This window comes from Rhyacophila brunnea, unplaced genomic scaffold, assembly GCF_057557595.1.
Source record: "Rhyacophila brunnea isolate RB1 unplaced genomic scaffold, BYU_Rbru_1.0 scaffold_19, whole genome shotgun sequence".
Classification (NCBI taxonomy): domain Eukaryota; kingdom Metazoa; phylum Arthropoda; class Insecta; order Trichoptera; family Rhyacophilidae; genus Rhyacophila; species Rhyacophila brunnea.
Window position 1 is genome coordinate 25248583 of NW_028232848.1, and position 23752 is coordinate 25272334.

Genomic DNA, 23752 nt, shown 5'->3' on the forward strand with positions numbered 1-23752 from the left:
TTGAGGCATGGGGTAGATTAACTAGACTATCATTCGCACCTTTCAAGACAGAAGGCATTGTCTTCAAAGGACCGAGACGTCTTAGCTGTTCGAGACTACCCACAGTCCGATTCGGTGACACGAGAGTGAAAGTGTCGAAGATCGTCACTTATCTAGGCGTCAAAATGGACACAATGTTAAATTTCCTACACCATGCAGAAACCCAAGTCCACAAAGCTGGGGTGGCCTTCCAGAGGATCGGCCGCATGGCTGGTGAAGGATGGGGCTTAAAAGTAAGGGCGCTCAAGATCGCCTACGGCGCCATTTTTATGGGAATCGCGGCTTATGCCGCCAGTGCTTGGTGCCCGCGCATTCCCAAAAGTGTCAAACTTAGACTCTCTCTTTTAAGAGGACAGCGCATCGCGCTCCTGTCCATTACCAAGGCCTACCGTACTACCTCAACTGACGCGCTCCCGGTCCTGGCCGGCATTCTTCCACTTGACCTGCACATTCAGGTCAGCGGCGCTTCAATATTGCTCCTCAAGGGCGAGGAGGCCGACGTTGGTGATTTTCACCTTGTCCCCCCCCCTTGGCTAGCTGGCGAAGGAGTAGCATTATTGAGGCGCAGAATTAGACTCATTTCGCTCGATGCGGCCTTTAAGACCTCGTCGCTATAGGATTTGTTTCCCGAATAGACCAAATGTCAATTTTACAGGAGACGAAAAACAAATTTCACTGTCGTATATTTTAATATCAGTAGATGTATCAATCATTCTTTCTATACTGTATGATTGCAACATTATCTAAGAATAGATTCCAAGAATAATATACTGGTATAAATCATTAAATGCACAGAAAATGCGTTTTATAAACAAGTACTCACTGTGGATATTCGGGAAATTTTTAGCGCTCTCTCAGAATAATGGATATTCGGGACAAAATATGGACGTTCGGGATTTAAGACCGTAGCGTATTGCTGCACGGCCCACAGATTACTGAGTGGTCAAAAAGTACGTGCCTCAAATTTATTTACACGATAATTGTTAACAATTACCTCTACTATTTAAATACTTAATGATCGTAATTACCCAAGTTCGTATGTAATAATAACATGCGGCAATCGCTTTTTCGGTTTTTTTCGGATTAAGTAATAAAATAGTTTTTAAGTAATTAACTATTTTTTTATTGAACGAATAATTCACAAGATTTAAGAATGTACCATTCTAATAATCAAACATACTTACATATTTTTTTTAAATCACTTCTGAGAAAATATATTATAAGGTATCTACTACTTCAATTACTAACCGACGTCACGGTCATTTCTTCAATATTTTATGATGGTACTTACTCGTACTTGCTAACAATTTTATATAATACTTTTTCCAAAAAAAAAAAAAATCTATTTATATATATCTGTATATTATTATATCTATATATTTCTATAATTGACAATTAAACTTATTACAAACCACCAAATAAATATTATATATTTACTATTGTAAGGAATAACAACACAAAATAATAGCATGTATAAATTAATTACCATTGGCTGCTAATATTAGGTAGGTACCAATATCCTAAGTATATAATATCCACCAAATAAATAGTTACTAACACACATATTAAATTAAATTAACTATCAGCGCATTCAAAAATAAATAATAGCATCGCCTTTATTTTCATAGAAATACCTCGATTAAAAGTAAAATAAAGACAAACAATGTTTGATTAATAATAATTTGAAATAATAATTATTTTTTACGTCATAGTAGTTGCCGGGTCATACTGTAGAATTCATATAACCGTTGGGATTTTGTGTCATTTATCAAAACAAAATGCAGTTATTTAGGTTAAAATACTCACTTCCACAACTCTACTGTAAGTTCAGGGCGAACTGGTGATGTATCAGCTATGAATGATCTCTTCAAATTTGATGAATTCACTATTAAAACAATAGTAACGTTAAAAACAATATCAATAAGACGAAATTTGAAAGAAGTCTCCCGACGGCCGAAAAATATGAGAGTGGGCGTGATTGTTTTAGAGCTAGACAGCGTGAATGTGGGAGCGAGATGCACGGCGTGAGCGCGGTTTGATTGGCTAAAGTCATATTCGGGGAATAAACACTCAGCCAGAGATATATTTCGACCGAAATTAACTTGGATATTCAGGTACGAATAGTTGGACATTCGAGAGAACACCACGGAGTAATTGTAACTTAACATGGCGTATTCGGGTTTTTTAAAAAAATATCTCTGTTCCTAGATAAAAATATATTGTTTTTATAAATGATTTCGGTAGAGTTCGATAAAAGAAATTAAACTGCATTAAAATGTCGATTCCGACAAAATGGATATTCGGGAAACAAATCCTATAGCGACGACCTGGCAGCGAAAGTGGAACGAATCGACCAAGGGCCGGCACACATATACGTTTTTTCCAGACATACAGTGGCGAATGGAGATAAATACCTGACTCCAGACCATTACACCAGTCAATTTGTGACTGGTCATGGTGGATTCGCTGGCAAGCTCTTCGAGCTTGGACTTGCAAGCCGTCCGACATGTCCATGCGGAGGGGAAATACAGGATGCCAACCACATCCTATGGGAGTGTCTGAGTATGTGCTCCGAACGGAAGGAAATGCTCAGGTCGGTCCAACCAGCTGTTGGACCCATCGGCCCGTCCAACCTGGTTGCTACTAAGGCCAATTATCTTGCTTTCAAAAAATTTGCGGCGTCTTACTACGGGCGTGAAGATCTCTTCACATAAATTTTGCTGCCTGTATGATTAGCTTCGTTCTTTAATTTAATAAACAAGTAGGTTCATTTTCTTTTTAGTAATTTCCATGTGCTTTTTCTCTTTCTGGCACTTTGCATTAGAGTAAACTCAGTAAACTCAGTCAGAGCTCACTTTGAGCGTAGCAATCTAAGTCTTGGGCATCTTCTCCCAGGACACTCCCAGGCCAATTCTTAGATGCTTCACATCACCAATTGATGGGTCCCGTGATACTCTCGATTAAGACCGAGGGTGGTACGGGGCGGGTTTGGTGGAGGGACTTTAACTTCTCTGTCTTGAATCTTGTGTAAAAAGCAAAATATACTTAATTAATCTCCCCAAATCCTTGGTTTTAATTTAAGTGAAACAAACCCTCTGACATAAACTCTTCAATATCGGTACTCGATACAAAATATATGTAAAAAAAATAATATAAAGAAGCCTATTGCTCATTAAAATATTGAATAGATGGTCCTACTTACGACGGGATAGAAAAAAATAATGGATTCTCCTAAACAATTTATCTATTGTTGAATACCCACGATATAATACACAAAGGGTCCGATTCAAGAGTACTTATCGTGTTTGGTCCAACCGGTAAATGCATAATATCTACACCTAAAATTTCAGGATATAATTGGGCCATTTTCATGATAACTCATCTACTCTCAAATCGACTGCTTACTAACATCCCATCAGTGTCATCCTTAAGAGGTCCAACCTCTTAAAATATCTCGCTGTTACATAACAGCACAGGCTAAAATGAAACTGAACATTAAATCACCTAATAGATATTTCTTAAGAAAATTTTGCATATTATTATAGTATAGGACACGGATTTTACGGTATTTTAGACTTCAATATTATACCTTTACAACACATGTTACATAATATAACTATATTAAGTTATCAAATTAGTATTGTCGATTTTTAAAACGTCATAGCAACCATTTTTTGTCTGATTAATACAAAAATTTACATTTGTATTCAGTATAATTTGGCAAGTCATTGAGTCAAGTGATAATTTTTGGAATGTTAAGAATCCATCAATCAAAAACGTAAACGTACTGCTGAAAATATCAATGTTGTGAATCAAAGTGTGTATGAAAATCCAATAACACGTCGTTTTAAATAACTTGGACTTTCTCATGGCACTACATGGAATATTCTTCATAACGATTTCTATTTGAAGGCATATAAAATACAAATTTATTAATACCTATAATAACTTTAACCGAGTGTCCATTAATTGGTGTGACAAAATTTTTCTGATTGGGCTTTAAATCAACTTGAAACAGACTCATTATTTATTTTAAAAAATCAGCTTCAGCGATGACGCCAATTTTGGGTAAATTGTTTAAATAAGCACAATTGTCGCATTTGGAGTAATGAAAATTTACATGCTATTCTTAAAACACCTTTATATCTACAAAAATTAGCAGTTTGGTGTAGTTTATGGTCTGGAGTTGTAACTCGACCGTATTTTTTGAAAACGAAAATGCCAATTCAGGAACTGTCAAATTATGCTACAAAAACATGATTATCGTTTTGTGAATTAGATGATTTTCCAACAATATGGTGCAGCATGCCTTCCAGCTTGTGACAAACAATCATTTTATTGATATTTAATATAAAACCCTATTGTTCTGTGGCTACCCAATTTAAACCCTTGAAGCAAATTTCAGTTTGATATAAGTCAAATGCCATTGTTCTATGCTACACACAAAACTATTTTCTTCTTCTCTTTTAGATTTTCATATGTGCAGGCTTAATCTGTATAGAAAAAAATTTTCTTCGACATTTATGTATGTACAAATTACATTGGAAGATTTGTTCGCCGATCGAAAAAATAGTGTCGTTTTTATCGCTTCATTTAGCCGTCCCCAATATACCTAGTATAATAACATGTTATTTAAGAGAACGCCTCACTCGCCAATCGATGATAGTTGGGTCAAATATTACCGAGAACACAATAATACAATATGAGAATATCCAAATTAACCGTGAGCTTCCGAGTAGGGACGCACGTGGCGTGTCATATCTTTATTTTGATATAACGCAAATTTGACGTTTACCTGAAGGTTATCTGACTTTATTCATTATTACAAACAATAATAATACGAAAAAAATAATATGATAGTAAATAATAACAAGTTGTTATTAATTATGTATAATCTGTATACTCCAATAGTTCCTATTGTCATTCAGAGTAACAACATAATGCAGAAAAACTTTTATTGCTAATAATAGCAACTGACTGTATAGTATTATAAACCAATTTAAACCAAGCGTTAATACGATCGAGTTGGTAAATGTATTAATTCGTTCTGTGTAATTGTTATCAAAAGAGGATGCTTAAGATGATTCATGTGGATCGTTGAATCTGGTTGCGTCTGCAAGTCTGTTGGTGTGACATTTAGCTTTGACAGAAAGGATACAGAGGTCACCTATTAATTGTTAAATATAATAAAATCAAAAAACATCAATTATATTTGATAATTATTGATAATTTATTATTGATTAATTAAATTTAGTAAAACCACATATGAGTGTATGGTAACTTCAGTATTAAGTAACTGCTTTTAGAGACATTTACAATCATAAAAAATACAGCCAAATATAAGGTCCCGTAATACGCCTGATTAAGACCAGGTATGGTTTGGTGAGACAGTTGAATTCAATATAGGCCAGGTATCCATCGCTATATTTAAACCGTGAGCATTGATATTGTACTCGGAAATATGCGACGATCTGCAGTGGAAGTGACATATCGCGGTAATGCAATAAGTGGAGTACAATTGACTACACTTCTCAGTAAGTTATATCCACCTATCATTCACTAGATAGAATTTGTGGACTTCCCATACAAACAATATGAGAAATGCAGGATTTTTTATATATTTTTTTCCATCCGACAAAAAAAGTTGAACTATGTAAGGAATCGAATTCACACCCGTTAAACTACAATAATACACATCTGACCGTAATGATATTAATTGGATTCCGTTGAACTTAATCTTTTTAGTAACATAAAATAGAATATTAATAAAAAAATAAAGTTTATACAAATATGCCACTGGTGAGCGAACAAAATAATATTAATAGGTATAGTTACATAAATGCATTCTCCCGTTCGGTCATATTTCGTAAGCTACAGTTCTTTAATTTTAAATTCTAATGGATTTAAGATTTATACTATTACATTTGAGTCGTTTTTTGCGATCCGGTTTTCGCCTTTCGGCATCTTCAGGCACTATGTACACTTACCAAAATACAAATACACACTTACAACCAATACAGTTAACTCTAACTTATATAACAAATCAATACAATAAATTAGGTGAAAACTTTATCACCTACCTATTAAGCCAAAAATTACAATAAAAAAAATAACAAACAAATTATGAATAGTTGAAGTGTTTGTAAAAAACCTCTACCTACCTTATCACTAATAATACACTCGTTAAGCTTATATAAACCGTCAAAACTTAATTGTAGATAATTAGTAATTATTATAAACAATACAAATAAAGAGGTGTAAGTTTTAAGTTTATTCAGTTGTTCTGAAGATGGGTTCATTGCCCGAAATACCTGTCAACATAAATAGCTCAATTATTGTGGGAAAACACAAAAAAAACATAAAATACTTAAACCCTGACAGCTAAAATTATTAAATATGGAGCATGCTTTGCCTATGCTCATGATTTTCTTAATGTTGGTTGTCCAAATTCCAATGAAAATTTATTTGTCAAAGTAACCGAATCGAAATGATTCAAACAATTTTGCTTTGTGAAAATTATGTAATAAAACTGAAGAAGTAATAATAGCAGATGAACAATACGTCGCACAGAATGTAGGCTATTAAATGTAAAATGAAAATAATTGGCGCGCGTAAGTAATCGGGGTAGGGCGCGGGCCGCGGGCGGGCTGTGCATCTATAGTTATTATGCGTATATTTTTCGTAACGCTTTTGCGTCGGAGATCATGAGTAACAACTTCCATGTTAAAAAGAATTTAAAACCATTATGATGATAAAATCAATTTGTTTATTATGTATGTTGAAATTCACGCCATCTTGGATGTGAACCATCGACGTCCGCGCTCTTCTTTCGATGATGCCCTCTCTCTCGCCCCGTCCGGCCTCAAGGCATGCATAAATCATGGTAAAGCCGTCATGTAAGATTAATACGGGTCTATGAATAAAGCTCCAATAAATACTCCCTCTCGGTAATTTTAGCATATTATCATAATAAATTACCACGAGCCGTGCGTTTTGCAGGATTATTATTTTACTTACATAGGGATTCTTGGGCGGACAGGCCTTGTATGCCACCTTTGATCTAGAAGTTTCCTCAATTGTGTAGGTCTGCTTATCAACACTAGAGGTCAATTTCAGGAAATTTAAAAGGTATTTCGGCATACTTATTATAATATTATTAATCCCAACATCCACCCGACTAATTTTATGTGTTCCTGTTAATAATAATTTCAGCGAGGACGAGGATTATCATAGAAAAATGTAGAGCTAATGAAATCATTTATTTACCTTATTAATTAATTATGTAGGTATATATTTAATAATATGTTTGTTAAAATATCATTTTCCAAATAATTCATGATGAAAGTAATACATCTCTTTTTTCATAATTTTCGGAAATAATAATTGCAGTTAGTGGACACTCTTTTTTGTATGTAAGCACGTATTAGTTATAAATATTATATATTATCAGTAGGTATCTACTACGTAGGGATTGTAATACCAAATGAAAATATTACCGATATTTCGATATTTCCTATTGAATACCGGTATTCGTAAAATAATTGGAAAAACAGAAGTATCTACCAATAAATATAATATATACATATGTAAAAATCTTTTTAAAATATTAATATTTTATGGCACGTGTCATTGCTGGTCACCCAGGTCGATGAAAAGCCACGGAAGTAAACCAGATATCGTGTAATCCGACATAAAAATTACAATCCTATGCCTTTTATGTTAATTAATACAATCGTGGGTATTCTGCGAAAAAGCAAAATTTTGCTGTTTTGACTTAATGATGAGGTAATCTTATTAAGAGTACGCTCTATAGTCTATAAAAACACACACAGTCATATCTATAAAACTGGCGAAGATAATTTATGTTATAAGTCAAAAAGACATACATCAATTCAGAGAAAAGGCACTAAAGGGACTTAGTGCATTTGCTTCTCTCATTCTCAGGCTATATTCACAAAATTCTGCGTGCAAAACTGCACTAAGTCATACTCAAAGCAATATCGCAGAAAGGAATTTGCCTTTTATATATATATATAACAAGTTAAGACCGTCCAAACTTTCAAACTCGATTATCTCAAAACTAGTATTTTTGACTTAATGCTTATTCGCAGAATACCCACGAATTATATTGTTTGCACTTTCAATATCGGATATATCAATATTGTCTGTTTTTTTAAACCGGTATTTCAGTATCGAAAAATACTGGGATACCTACTGGTATTATAATCCATTTAATTACAGGAAATTCTAAAGATAGAAAGTTTATCGTAATATAGCAAACATAGGGGATATCTGTGCTTCTGGCAATTATTTTACTCTACGCTGTAATACGAATGACGTATTTATCACTTACATAATATTTACTAAATAACATAACGAAAGTGTAAACATATTTATCATACCGAGTTGTATTATACTTGTTTGCTGTCACCTATTAGGCCCCTTTCTTATCGGTGACAAACGGTACCTAATTATTTCCGCAATATTAACAGAACAACACATTAAAAAAAAAAACAAGGAAATGGTTCACAACATAATATTAATAACAATATAGTATATTGTATACATACTCAATTTATCTTTTTGTTAACTTGTTTTAAATAATAAAATAAAATAGACAAATATTTTTTCTAGCAATACAAAACATTTCTTCTATTTGTCAATTCAAGATTATATCAATCAACAACACAAAAACATGTTATATTATTAGTTTTATGATAAATAATATTAAAGATGTTCATCAATAAATGAAATAAACACACTAATTAATTTCATGTTAATGGATTTGTTTATCATAGTAAATTATAGGTACCTATTGTCATTTGATTTTATATCAAGTTACTATATTTATTTTATTGTATTAACTACTATCAATTCATGGTGATAATTAATACAATATGTTCTTTATTCAAGTTATATTTTAATTTAGTATTACGTCTATCTACTAAATTTAGTGTTTTATAGTAACACTGGAACTACTTCTATGGTTGTTTATTATTCCATGTCTATTTTAATATTACACGATAGTATGGCATTATTATTCTGGTAGTTTTATATATATTGCGGACAAACACAGTATGCGAGGAATGATTATTCAATTTAAAGATTATTCGTGAACTGCTTGATTAAAAGATTTGATATCGACTACTTATTATATACAATACAATATAATATTATAAGTTCGAGTAACTTGTACTTCTTTATCGACTGAGATCGTTAGTTCTATTTTATGTGGATAGATGTTATTATAAAATGCACTGTGTATTTATTTTAAATAAAACGCAATATTATTGTCGGTACTAATTTAACTTTTATTAAAAATTGACAATGTCCCACTCAGGCGGACGAAACCGGTCCAGTAATATTTATTTTAATACAAGTAGAATTAGTACCTACTAAAAAATTTCGTTTTATTTAAACTAATAATTTATTAGATTATCATGGGGTGGGTATATTTTTTTTACTAAGTAATAATTGTTGTTTCTTAACAGATCATTATTTTCACGAGAAATAAATTTTAATCACTTACTAACTCAAATTACCATGTCTGTGCTATGAGTCCAAATACACGTTGAAACGACAACCTGTGAATTTATCTGACCCAGGGTGCAATAATTTGATAGTAAAACGAATTCGTTAGGCATGCCTTGTTTCAAAGAAAGATGTCCAACAGCAAATGAGGTTTCCCTGTAAGAGATCGGAAGAAAAAAGGGTTGTGAAGTATTTAAAAACTAGTTCAATAAAATTGCAAACCTTTTATTGGGGATATGAAGATCTCTTCACATAGTTTTGTATGTCCATATTGTTTCAGTTTACTATATATTTATTAATTTGAATCATTTCTTTCTGCAAGTTTACTATATGCTCCACACTTCCATGGTCACTTTTATTAGAAAGTATCTGTAAATTCAGTCAAAGCACACCTAAGTGCGTGGCAACCGTAGTCTTATGTATTTACTCCTTAGACATTCCCAGACGTAAAAATGTGCTGATAATTCACATCAAATGTAAGGCCTCGTGTAACACCCAATTAATACTGAGTGTAGTGCAAGGCGGATTAGTTTGGAGGGTTCTATGTTTATGTCGTTTAAAAACAAACAATATTTATTATTCCTGAGGATAAGGCAGTGGCGAGAGTTTACGACAGATAGGAAAATGAAAACATTTTTAAAAGACATCTAAGACTCACACTGGAATGTAGAACCAGTGATCAATCAATGAATACTGAGGCAGTTGTGTGTTGTATATAATATATATATTATATATATAATATATTAGATAATAAAATGTAAGTTCATTGTCATACTACTAGAAAGCTTTCTAATACAGTTTTTATTTGGTAAAAAAGTACCTAGCCAGGTAAATTAAAAATAACTGAAACTTTTATTAAATTTCTGTGAAAAATTTCAACCCGTACAAGTCTTCTCAAAAGCTTTTTTTTACAAAGTATTATATTACCTATATTATATGTGTAAGAAATGACGTTAGTATCTGTGTATAATTTAGTTTTATAATATAAGTCAGTCTAGTCTGAAGAGCTTTTTGGTATTTTTTATGATTTGAGTACCATTCAGCTGGCAATGAGTGTACTGACGAAGCATTTGTTAATACTAAATTATAAATCTTTTTTCACTTAGACGGTAAAATGTAAAAAAGTGATTATAATGTATTAAAGAAATATATGTTCATAATTAATACTGGTACTATGGTATTAATTTTAGAACTTGCTTATAGAACATGGCGTAAATCTTTAACTCAAGTGAATGTGCCTCAATAGACATTTACTAAAATTATATTATTTATAATAAAACAAATATATTATTATTTATCAATAGTAAGGTCAGTTTCTGAAATGTTAGTGTTGGCGCTAATTGTGTCTAAATCCTAACCAAAATTCTTACAATTTTATGTATGTTCTAGGGAAAAATAATATAGTGCCCTATTGATATCGAAATATTCAACAATCAAACATCAAATCCTAAATTCAATTACACAATAATAAACACAGATGTACATGATGGCCACGTATGTGCATTGCATTCCGAAAACACGAAAAACCTTGTGACATAAATGTGACAGTGTATGCAGTAACAACTTAAGGTGAGTGCCCGGAGTCCGCCCTATCCAACGAAACAACCACAGTTTATTACAATTCACTTAAATTATTGCCAGTTTGAAAGTAGAGCTTTCTAGCTAATTCCTTATAACCAGTCAAAAGTCACTGAAACTGTAGGACAAAAATAATAAATACAAGAAATGATTTTAATTCTTTTGGTCAATCGGTCTATCGTTCTGGAACACATTTATATGGTTCACATCATATCAATTAAATGCATCCATATAATTTGAATTTGTCGATAATATGACGTCACGTGAAAGTGATGTGTCCAATAATATGCATAAAACAGACGCATATTTACCATACCGTACCATTACCGTACGATATTTATAAAATCTGAACTCAAACCATGGACTTAAAAGAGTGTCATCTTTATATTAGAGGATAAGATTTGAGGATAGGGATGACAACATTGTCAACTTTAATTATTATTGTCAATATAGTGGTGGTAATTATCAACTAGAAATGTCTATATTCAGAACCTTACGGATTAATATGGCTAACTAAAATATATCATTTTTTTGGTCATACCGCAAAATAAAATGATTCCATTCAATACACAAAACATGAAAATTAACAAATTTACACCAATCTACTAATAGTCATATGTTTTTTCAAATACCGATGTAGACCGAGATACGCCCTAATGATATAGGACATAAGTATTATCAAAGAAAAATGTGCATGCTGTGCATACGGCTGAATCACCACAAAATAAAATAATATCTAAGAAGGCAGCCAAGATAATGCTATATGTTAGAGGTTTCCAAACTGGTATCACTCGGTCAGCATCAAGACAACCACTGGACAGTTAATATTGTCATACAGTGGTATCCAACGGTCATTAAGAAACTACAGCGATACACTTAAACTCATGTAGTGTAATAGATAAAAAAAGGAGAGTGTGTTGGTAAAGAAATACAAGTGAAGTAGTCGTGTGAGAAAAAGAAACAAAATGCTCATACTGTTAAAGCAAGATTAATTTAGTTATTCTTCATATCAAGGCGTGTGATCGTGCTATCACGTGGACATAACTATCATACTTGGATCTATAGAATATATAAAAGTGGATTTAAATAGAATCTAAAAGATGTTGAATAAACAAGCCTTGTAGGTGTAAAGGTAATATATTAATAATTGGGGCGTCAAGTGTGATCTAAACATGTAGATAGACGACGAAATACTGTAGATTTAAAGAATACACTATTATTTAGAGAGTTAACTTAGAAGCTAAAATACATATAAATCTAATTAAAAGAAATGAAAAATAGAGTCAAGGTATTAACTAACAATCGAGATTCGTGATCAATATTTGCGAAGATAGATAAATTATAAAAACATTATAATATATATATATGGATACTCATATGTTCGTCCGTAGACACCGTATTCACTAATTCTATCTATAAAGGCTCAAATAGCGAAGTTAAGAATGAAGAATTTAGCGTTGGTTACCGGCCGAGCGGCAACTGTCAAAGAGATACATTCACCTGCAGTTTGAGTCCAAGGAAAATAAAGCACTTTTCTTCTGCCGCAGTGTTGCTGTTGGTGAAAAAGAGAAAACTAATCTCGCATCTTTTTCTAGATGCTCATCCATATACCTATTTTGATATTTTATGTATATTTATTTTGCAACGTGACAGTAGGTGACAAAAACAATATTGTGAATGGAGGCCTTCATCAGAATCTGATGATTCTGCTAGCATACACGTTACTTTTAAAACATTATACTATGTAGGGGAAGGGAGGGAGACATGATCCCCTGGGAGACTTGTTCACCCACCAAGAATTGTGTAAAAAAAATCTTTCAATATTGGTAATACTGGCTGCCCGTCATATACCATAGACGTCAGAGTATATTCAGAGCTGTCGAAATCAATGGAGTAAAGAACACGTCTGACCGAACTCTTTTTGACAATTTATACAAGTTTTTTCTAAATCTTTGGACTTCAATATCTGCTTTTTATATAACGGTAAGTGATTGCTGTATTTATTCAGTCTATATGTATATATTCAAGATTTATTTGCTGTTAGTAGTTGTTTTAATTTCGTTTGTAGTTACCGTTTTAAATAAATAATTTTGATTTTACTAGTATTGGGGACACTTGATCACGTTTACTATGGGACACTAGATCCCTAGGGATCACATCTCCCATAGTTAGTTTCTATAGGCTATTGAGGCAGAATATATGGCCAGGGAACATAAAGGGGACAAAGAAAATAGAATGGAAATCAGAAAAGCAAATATAAGTAACTAAGAAAAATTTGAAACAAATTCAAAATTCATCGAAAGATGATGTTCCCGTTCCTCCATCGCCTGATTCTCTTTACAACCTAAGTGACGAGTCCTCGAAGCTGATTTTTTAACAGAGTGCGATTCAGACGGCGATGATGACTTTAAGTTTACGGTAGATGATTCGATAATCAATTGTCGACTTTATTTCACACAAAAAGAAGCTACATCGTTACGTTGTGCAGATTCACAAACAGAAAGCAAAGAGATTTAAAGTGAAATTTGCCAGAAAACGTGACCACAAGACATTTAAATGGCCTGCAGTCGGAAGACATAGGTGATGTAGCGAGATATCAGATTGCAAAGAATCTACTTAAACCAATTTTTAAGTCTATGAGCAAGCGAATTCATTTTTCCACAAGTCTTTTCGCAATTTTAGTGTTGAATGATGTGCCTTGATTTAATTATGAAAAGCATAAATAACTATGTAGAGTTTAAGGTCAATAAAATATTTTCTTTTAATAACTAGAGGTATTATTAATGATTATGACTATCATACAAATGTGGGATCCCCCCTGATCAAATCTCCCATATGTAGTGATCAAGTCACCCTCATTGGGGGTGACTTGATCACTTTTCCCTTACCTGACAATTTGTTAAATATATTTTTTTTAATCAGTTATCCACATTTTGTGAATTATAAACGAATACCTAGATAAATTTTGCAATTAATATAATATAAAGAATTACTACAATCACAGTAGGAGAAAAGTTATAACAACAAATATAAAACGGGGATCAAGTCTCCCTCCCTTCCCCTAAGTATATTAAAAATAAATCTCTTAGTATATATATTATTTTAGTAGCAGTCTATCCACATAGGTAGGTAACTTTTTCAATACATACAAGGCGGAAGTTCAAAAATAATTAGTGATTCATATTAAATTTGATGAAGTAGCATGTAATTAATAAGACACTTTTCGTAAGAATAATAATATGACGTATTAAATACCTATTTCCATAGAATTTGCATCACATCATTATTATACAAGAAACCTTTGCAAGTTTGTGTAGGCACAAGGAAACCAAAATAATCTGGGTATGGTTATATATAAATATGTAACGGTTACGTAACCTTATTAAATGTTTTAAATTTATGTGCAGGTAAAATATGGCAATAACAATAACATTAATATAATTTATACTTAGCCTATATAACTCCAACCTGTTAATGTATAAACTACAAAAAAATACTAACATTTTTGTCGATGCGTTTAATAATATTATTTAGCTAACTATAATTTCACGAGAGAAGCAATAAACAACATTTTATGGCTAAAAAACACGTCGATTTAAAAATAGGGAAAAATTGGTGGATATCTCTTTTGATAAAGCCCGTGTATTTTATGTGAGTTTCATCACTTTATGGGTTATGATGCGTGTGAACGAAAGGTAGATACATACGTGACTTAAGTTATGATCAAATTGAGGTGCATGTCGCCTACTATCACGTGACGTCACAGTAGGCTACCGTTATGAGAAAAAGTGTGTTATGTCGTTTTTCTTGATGTTTAAAATTTTATCCGACTGATGCTCCCATCCCGTATCCCATTTTGAAGCTTTAAACGAACATTGTCAGTTAGCAAAATCTGCCGAAATCACCAGAACAACAATGAGGTCACCTCACGTTGAACTGCACTGCATCAACACCTGCATGTCTCAATAAATATTTTTTTCATCTTCTACTCATGCCTACACTTTTCGACTGTCATGACAAAATCTCGTTTTTTGTTTTCAATGGTTGGCACTATGTATTTTATATAAGAATGTTGTCTATTATCTATGGTCTGCAGGTTGGGTTCTGTTCAAAATATTATCTATGGATGTCATGTCACAAGTAATTTTAACGCACGTACATGTAGAAACTGTCAACATTAATTGAAATTAGCATGAGTAATTAATAATAATTCAAATACATTATAGTTTGCGCTCTTCATCAGTGTCATTCTTCAGAGAATTTACAGAGATGGTGATCGTTCAAAATATTCTGCAAAATGACGAAACCATAGACTAAATTTGTCGCCGTGACAGCGTGACAGTAGGCAACATGCACCTTAATTTGATTAGCGCTTTAGCGTATATGTGTTATATTTATTCGATCGTGCAACAATGACGTAAACTCATTTGTATGCTAATTTACATGCATCAGAAAGTGACAACTTATGAATTACAAACAGATAAATCAATACAAATATATTATTATATATTAATAATTAAATAAAATTAATTTGGAAGAGCAAATAATGTATAATATATTAATAAATAATATCTAGTAAGACCTCTTGTGGTATTTTTTTACACGACAGTAGAAAATACTATGTATGTAGCCAATATCTAAATCTGGGATAAAGAATAAGAATACTAAGATGCTGTTTGTTTTCAGTATTTTTAGATATAGTAGAGGCGTGGAGACTCGCACAAACAATTCTAAGAAGTTTTTGAAATGTGGGTGTACAGATGCATGCTCAATATTATCAGCTGAAAGAACAATGTTACGAATGTCAATTTAATCTCGAGAATAAAAAAGACCATAAAAATAATCAGAGATATAAAAACCAGAAAGTTGGCAAAACCAGAAAGTTGGCGGATATGGTATAAAAATAACAACAGATTTCTCGTGTTCCTAATTTGAATATAATATTCCTGTAAAACTTAGTAAAGACAGCAGAAAGACACAGAAAATATGCATGTGAAATGTAGTAAGGGAAGTGAAAATTGGAAAACGATTTTTACAATGATTCCGAGCCATAAATGTCAACTGGTATGTTTTAGTGTCAGTTCAATGCATTTTCACGTATCACCTTCATTAGACAGAAACGACATTTTCATTGCCCTACACAATTCTTCATTAAATTTTGATTTATATTCTATTTTTAAAATTTAAAACAAAAATGTTAACGTTCTTAATAGCGATTTTGGACTCTGAAGGTCCACCAGGTCTCCGCCAGGCCCTCTGAATACGTTAATGTATTTAGTTTTTAACGATATTATCTATAGGTACAGAGTCTATTATTTAGATTTTGTTTGGTTGTTAAATATAGGCATATTTATATCTTAATAAATATTATTATATTGCAATCAAAATATATGATAATATCTATCTATTGGTACTGCCACTTATTCAATAATCTAATACACAAAGTATGTCCAACACGTTGATAGCAGAGTGAATTTTGGTCAATTGCAGTCGTAAAAGTCATATACATTCAGTTGAAGAAAAATTATAAAGCATTCCTATTTTAATATAATATTATTATGTAACTAATTAAAAGTAATAAAAGCTTGCGTGTTGCCAACACTTTGTCTGATATTTTATAACTTACTGCCTGCCGTAGGAGTAAAAGGAAGAGAAATTTTAAATAGCCATGCTTTATGCTGCCACGTAATTTCCCTAAATATCGCGCAGTAGACTCATTGCAGAGTAGGATAATAATTTTACGGTAAGTGCAACTAGTACCCAAGATAAGGCCAAAATTTATCATTTTTATGACGAATAGCATAATATTGAGTATTTCTTTATGGTGGTGAATGAAAAGTATTGGTGTATATTTGTAAAGTCTCAGAGTCATCAGTCAAATAAATACGTTTATTTACGTTGAACAATGACAATGGGAGGCGGTATATTACTGCTATTATTCATATTGTAAATCAGAGTTTTACATAGTTTAGAACATACCTGGTTAGCCCAAATGCTAGTTCTCATCCTTCTATTTCCGACTAATTCCAAATCCCATATTTATTATTGTCACAAGACCAGACGATGAACAATTACAGGTCAGGAATCGACCGTAATTGCGAAGAATATTCAGTTACCTCAAGTGATATGCAGCAAGCGGACATGGGCAAGTCTGTTATAACTTTACCATCGCTACCTACAGAGTGGCTTCAAGACAGCCGTCGCACGTAGGTCAGCTCAAGAGAACAAACGGGTATGTGTTGCCACATCGCGTTATACAGAGTGATTCAATAGTTAACTCAAAACATATATTTTCGACCTTCTTACGCCAAATCTGATACGGTTTGAGTGAAAGTCACATCTCTATCATCCATCCTGAACTTATTATCATTATACATCCACATCATATAATATTATCTATCAAAAGTGAACCGTCCGTTTACTAGTGCGTGAGTGCGTGAACACTGAACCAGTTCCAATGCGCGCCAGCCCTCTCAACACCAAAGGACAGTGCCTGGCATTCTCGTTTAAATCGCCTCCCTCCCAGATCCGGAATCCACAAGCATCCTTCAAAATGACAGTCCACTACTAAAAGCGCCACCAATACCTTTACTATTATACCTACATTCGTAATAGTGATTTAAAAACACATAAAATCAACGTATTAAAAGCTTCGATTCTATATAAACTCGTATGACCTTCGACAAAGGAAAAACAATATCAAAGATCTATCAAAAACAAACAAAATAATATTCCTATCTCAGGAAACCGTTGGCATTTTCTCGCCTCGTCACAGACATATCGATTGCCACAATCGCTGCCTTACAATGTTACACAATTGGAGCGAATATCGTAACACTTTTAACCTGTAGACAAGCCGCCTTGTTAATTTATGAAAGCTGAGAGCTTTCATGAAAACAATTCAATGTAACTCTATCCTTGAGTTTTATGTTTCAAATTTAAAGACCCACTTGGTATTTCATAATATATTAAATTATTTTCACATGGTAATGGGGGTGTTGCAACGCTTGTATGTAAGGAATAAAACAAGATATATTCGGGATGTAGTAAATATAACATAATATAATAATAATAAATATGGTAATTGACACAATAGCTTTTACTGAAAATCGTTCGTAATTTTTATAGAAAAAATTTACTCAACTTACTGTAATTGTTATAAAATATTTATTACAAATGCGTGTAGTTTTTAATAAAAAATCTGAGGCAATATAATATTATAATGTAGGTACTATTATTTACGCCCACGATAGTCGAGCGGCTAACGTATCAGCCTATAATTCCATGAGTCTCGGGCTCTTATCCCAGGTTTTACTTTTTTTTTTATCATGAAAATGAAAGTCAAAGAAAATTTCCCTTCGGCGTATGCTGTTAAATGTTACGGTTAAATTTGTCGCAATTAGATAAGATACCTCTACTTATAGCATAATGGTCAGTGCACATGGGCGCGATTATCGAAGGGCGACGGTTTAAATCCCAATGTGTGTCTGTTTTTTGTTGTTTTTTTAAATTTCGTATTTCTCAGAAGTATTTTCAAATAATGTATGTTCTATAAAATAATGTAACAATATTAAATCTTGTGAATTATTCGTTGAATAGAAAAATAGTTTCTCAAATAGTCGAATAATCAGATTGCTTTTTTTTAGTAGATATTATATTTTGTTATAATAGCCCCATGTTGGGCGCCAATATAACCTGTGAAAATCGAGACTATTTTAAATTAATTAATTTATAAATATAGTATTGGGATGTTTTATCTTCCAAATAATTTTATTGGTAAATAAATGGATAATCCTGACATTAAAGTATACACGTATATTATATAACTGAGCGTGAAACTTAAACTCATATAATATGTGGCTACGTTCACCGTTTTAAAATGAATGACCTTTGGTAATGGTAACAAGTGGAACAGCTGTATCTCCAAGCAGCTTTCTTTGGCGTCACCTTGAGTAATAGACAAGAAAATATCCAAGGACAAAATAATAAATAGTGTTGATAATTATTGAATGAAAAACCACTGTAAAAGAACAAAGCTCTCTTTATCTAGATCAATGTGTATTTAACATTGGTACCTACATAGTTATAAGGTATGATCTAAGAATTATAACAATTTATATATTAATTTTACTTCTAAATCAGTATGTGAATTTAGAACTGTATTAATCGTAGTACTAAAATGATCTTAATAAAACAAATATGTCAGTAAAATCTTAAAAATAGAGTCCGACTCTCCCCACCATTTTCAAACATGTTTTCACTTTTTATCGACTTGGCTTTTTAGATGCAAATGTCAACAATAGCACCGTCCTTGATAAAAGGTCTACGATGCAAGAGAGGTAATAGTGACGAGTTACCGTCTGACATCACTTTTTGGGCTGATGTCACATCACGCACCCATTCTTATTAGTTTTGGTCGCCAGTCTTCTTCATTTTTCTGAATTATTAAAAACAATGTGTAGGTATCACGTAAATATATTGTGTCCTCACTTGGATCGAATTTAGAGCTCCCGGGAGGAAGACTAAGGCCAGCGCCTTACGCACTACACCACGAGAGGCCGCCTGTCATAACAATATTACATACCGATCATCTTTCATGAATCTTCTGTTTATTATGTATACTTTTATGTAGGTATGTATTGTATACAGTTATCACGTTATCAGGCATACGGAGTGGACGAATGGGCGTGTGTCAGCATGCGTTAATTGCCGCAGGTCACGTGACAGGTGACCCTGGACACTTGTGCTAAACTATACAATATAACACTACGAACAACGGACATAATATTAAACAAATAACAAACCTTTGCTTGCTTATTATTGTGTTTACTAGAATATAATAATGCAAATACATACATACCTAACTCGTAAACAAATATCGATAAATATTATTCGAAAATACGTTTTAGCAATCTATCAAGCTCAATAATTAGTATATGTGATATTTTATGAAAACTATATACTTAACAACTTTTGGAGAAGTGTTTTAAAATTCCATTATTCAGTCGTTAGGTACAATAATAATATATTGAAATTTAAAGTATTCTTAGACATAATAACAGAAATTTTCGGTGTAAGGTATATATTATAATGATATAAATGTTATATGGTTTATCAATTTGAATCTTGGTATTTCAATTTTGTAATAAAAAAAGATACTTACAAAATAATATAAAACACATTAAAAACAATTTAGTTTTAGTCAACGAATAATTCACACGATTTAAGAATGTTATATTATTTATTTTGAACGTATTATTATTATTTAATTCGAAAACCTCAAAAAATCAGATATATATGTGTCGCTAGATTTCAAAATCAGCCGAGTCAATAATAGATGAATACAAGAAAAACAGCTTTTTGTTTTCTGAAATACACAGTCACAAGGGTGAAAGTTTATATTATTTCGAGTATAGAATATTTAATATTAATAAATTCCACATTTTGATAATGCAGAAATGTTAGAAAGCAGTAGTTTTTCAGCAATTCACAAAAAAGTCAATAATACCTAAAGGTGGACTTGGCTGATTTTGAAATGTTGCGACACATATTATATTATAGAGACATACTACAAAAAATTAAGGAAAAAAATACGACAGCCGACGGGACTTGAACCCGTATCCGCTGAATTGTTATCAAATTGTGTGTGTTCAATATAAAACATATTTTGCATGATTTATAGACATTATTAACAATATTATCTCTCCATATAAGTACTTTTTTATTTGTTTTCTTTTAACCATGTCCGATCTTAATAGGATCGTATGGGCCTCCACATAGTTGAGGTTTGTTTTAACAGATTTTTTTTTTATGAGAAATGGATGTTAGCCACTTGTTCAACATATATAAGGTCCATACTCTGACTCCTAACACAAATTTAAAAACAATATATTATGTATTTTCCAGACCCAGGATTCTAACCTGGGACCCTCGATATTATAACAAGACGTAGGCGCTTGACCATCGTGGCAGTGACTTGATTACCTGTCAAAATATATCAAACAAATATTATTTCCGATGTTTATGTAATTGAATGAGGAATACGTTTACACTTTGACGATTGTGAGTGAAAAAAAAGCTTTAAAAAGCCAATTAAACAAATTTAATGTCGCCAAGCTAGGTACAAAAAAAAATCTTTAAAAAACTAGCATATTCACCATTCTCAGTAATGAGGCAATGACAGGCAGGATCCCATATAGCCCCCGGTTATTTGCCGCTATATTTATTTGTGCCCCAATCTGTCTCAGACATTCTGTTTTTGGAACTTAAAGCACTTTACATTATTATTGTCTGATTGAAAATCTTTTTATTTGTATCGTTTTCCTTATAGCAAGAATGTTCTAGGAAGTGTAAATGGAAGAAAAACCAAAATTTTCCTTTTACATAAAATACATATTATAATATATTAAATAATATAACATACAGTATCACTCAGTTCTATAGAAAAAACTCCATTATAATTTCCTGGAAAATATGCCATAATATTATAATATATTATCATTATTGTATATTACAAATTGTATGTAAAAACCCATTGACGTATTATAATACTAGGACACAGTAAAATTGACTATAGACATTACTGAAAATGATTGCAATGTTAGTAGATTTCGTTACTTTAAAAAGAATGTTATTTGTTTTAAAAAATAACCAAATTTGTAAGAGCTCACCCTTTCAGATAAGATGTCTATGGATAGAGTTGTTCTAGTATATTATGTTTATTAGTAAGTCGAGTAATTTTTTCAGTGCTATTTTTTTAACTACATAATATTATAATACTCTTAAAATTTGATGTAATATGTGAATACCCGCGCGTTAGCAAGCTAAAACAACAATTCTGTTGTGTCAAACAAGACACGAATAGAGTTTTTCACCGATGAGCAATATTGCAATATTTTATAACAAGAATTCATTTTTCACCCACGTGTACGAAATTACTGAAGTACTTAAATATGAATTTCAAATTCTAATTGATTTAGGTTCACTTCTATTCCATTTTAGTTGTTTTACGACCTGGCTTTCGATTTTAAACATTTTCACTATGAGGGCACTATGCACCTCGCACGATGGTATTATTTTTTTGATTGTAAGCATCTAGCAAAATGCTTGGTTTTGTTATGAGGGTTTCAAAATCATTCGAAAACGTCCGAGTGCTACGTACATTATACGTATCATTTGTGTTGAGTATTCTTGAATATGCCAGCATTATTTGGAGTCCTAATAGGTTCATGCACACAATTAAGCTGGATCGAGTCCACAATAGATTTCTTAGATTTCTCTACTTAAGAACATACGGGTTCTTTCCTTATGATAATGACAATAAAATGAATTTCCCGACTCGTTTTCTTCTGGGTATGCTATCAATGCAATCCCTGTCTACCCGAAGAGTGATTGTTCTTTTAAAGCATTTCTTTTTACTTCTTCGTGGGTTCATTTACAATCCGCATATACTGGCAAATATTAATTTTCATGTTCCCACCAATATCACTCGCAGCTCCACGGTCTTCAAGATACCTCGTCGCAGGACAGATGTTATGTTTCATGATGCTGTGTATCGTGCAATTAGCTTATTTGATGGCACCATAAAGGTTGATTTGTTTTTTATTAATTATATAATGTTCGTAGACGTTTTAAATAGGATAAATTTATAATTGTATATATTATCATATTTCTTTAATATTTACACATGCTGTCTTTTCCACTTTCTTGTCATATTAGTTGTTATTTGTAATTAAGATATTTTTTATATATTTGTATGTATTATGTATTATGGCGCATTGGCCAAAAGCTGTAATGCCGTAATACTCTTTTTTATAAATAAATAAATAAATAAATAAATTGTTCTTCAGTAGACTCAGTACAAATTTATAAGACGGTTTTGTGTAGCTTTTTGTTCTCAAAAATAATAGTTTAAACTAAAAGATTAAATTATACAATAAAATTCAATTAAAATAACTGATAATACTGACTATTTATATCGGCCAATGGGTTGCCATAAAAAGCAAATTCTATCGGATAACAAATATTATGTTGGTGTTATTGATCGTCTTAAATATTAAATTCACCTCTACACTCTTTATACAAATAGTTTTTTTTTTTATAATATTGAAACTAAACATACATCTTTCAAGTACATTCTCTTTTTTAATTAGTGTTAAGCCTATATTACTTAGTATAAATAATAAAACTACTGAATACAAATGTATGAACATACTATACTGAATTGGAGGTAATGTACCATTAATAATAAAATGGTAATTGAGACTGTTGCTTTTAAAGTCGGTAACTCTATTATTCCATCCAGTTTTTATATGTATTTTCTAGATTCTAGTTCTGTTCTATTCGTACTCTTTAATCGTATGTACTGTTATATTTTCTGCAACGGAAATCCTTACCAACGGGCCCCGATCCTTTACGTGGTCCAGTGGAAGGTGTATATCAGTAATAAGACTAGATAGATGTTAATCATCAGTGAAGCTTATTCGTCATGGTCTCAAACTATAGTTACACGGTGTAAAAATAAAAAAAAAACTCAGGAGGGTTCGATCCGCAATGAAACAACTCCGTGAGTAGAGCTGAGTTGAATGGTCTGAGTAGAACGGGA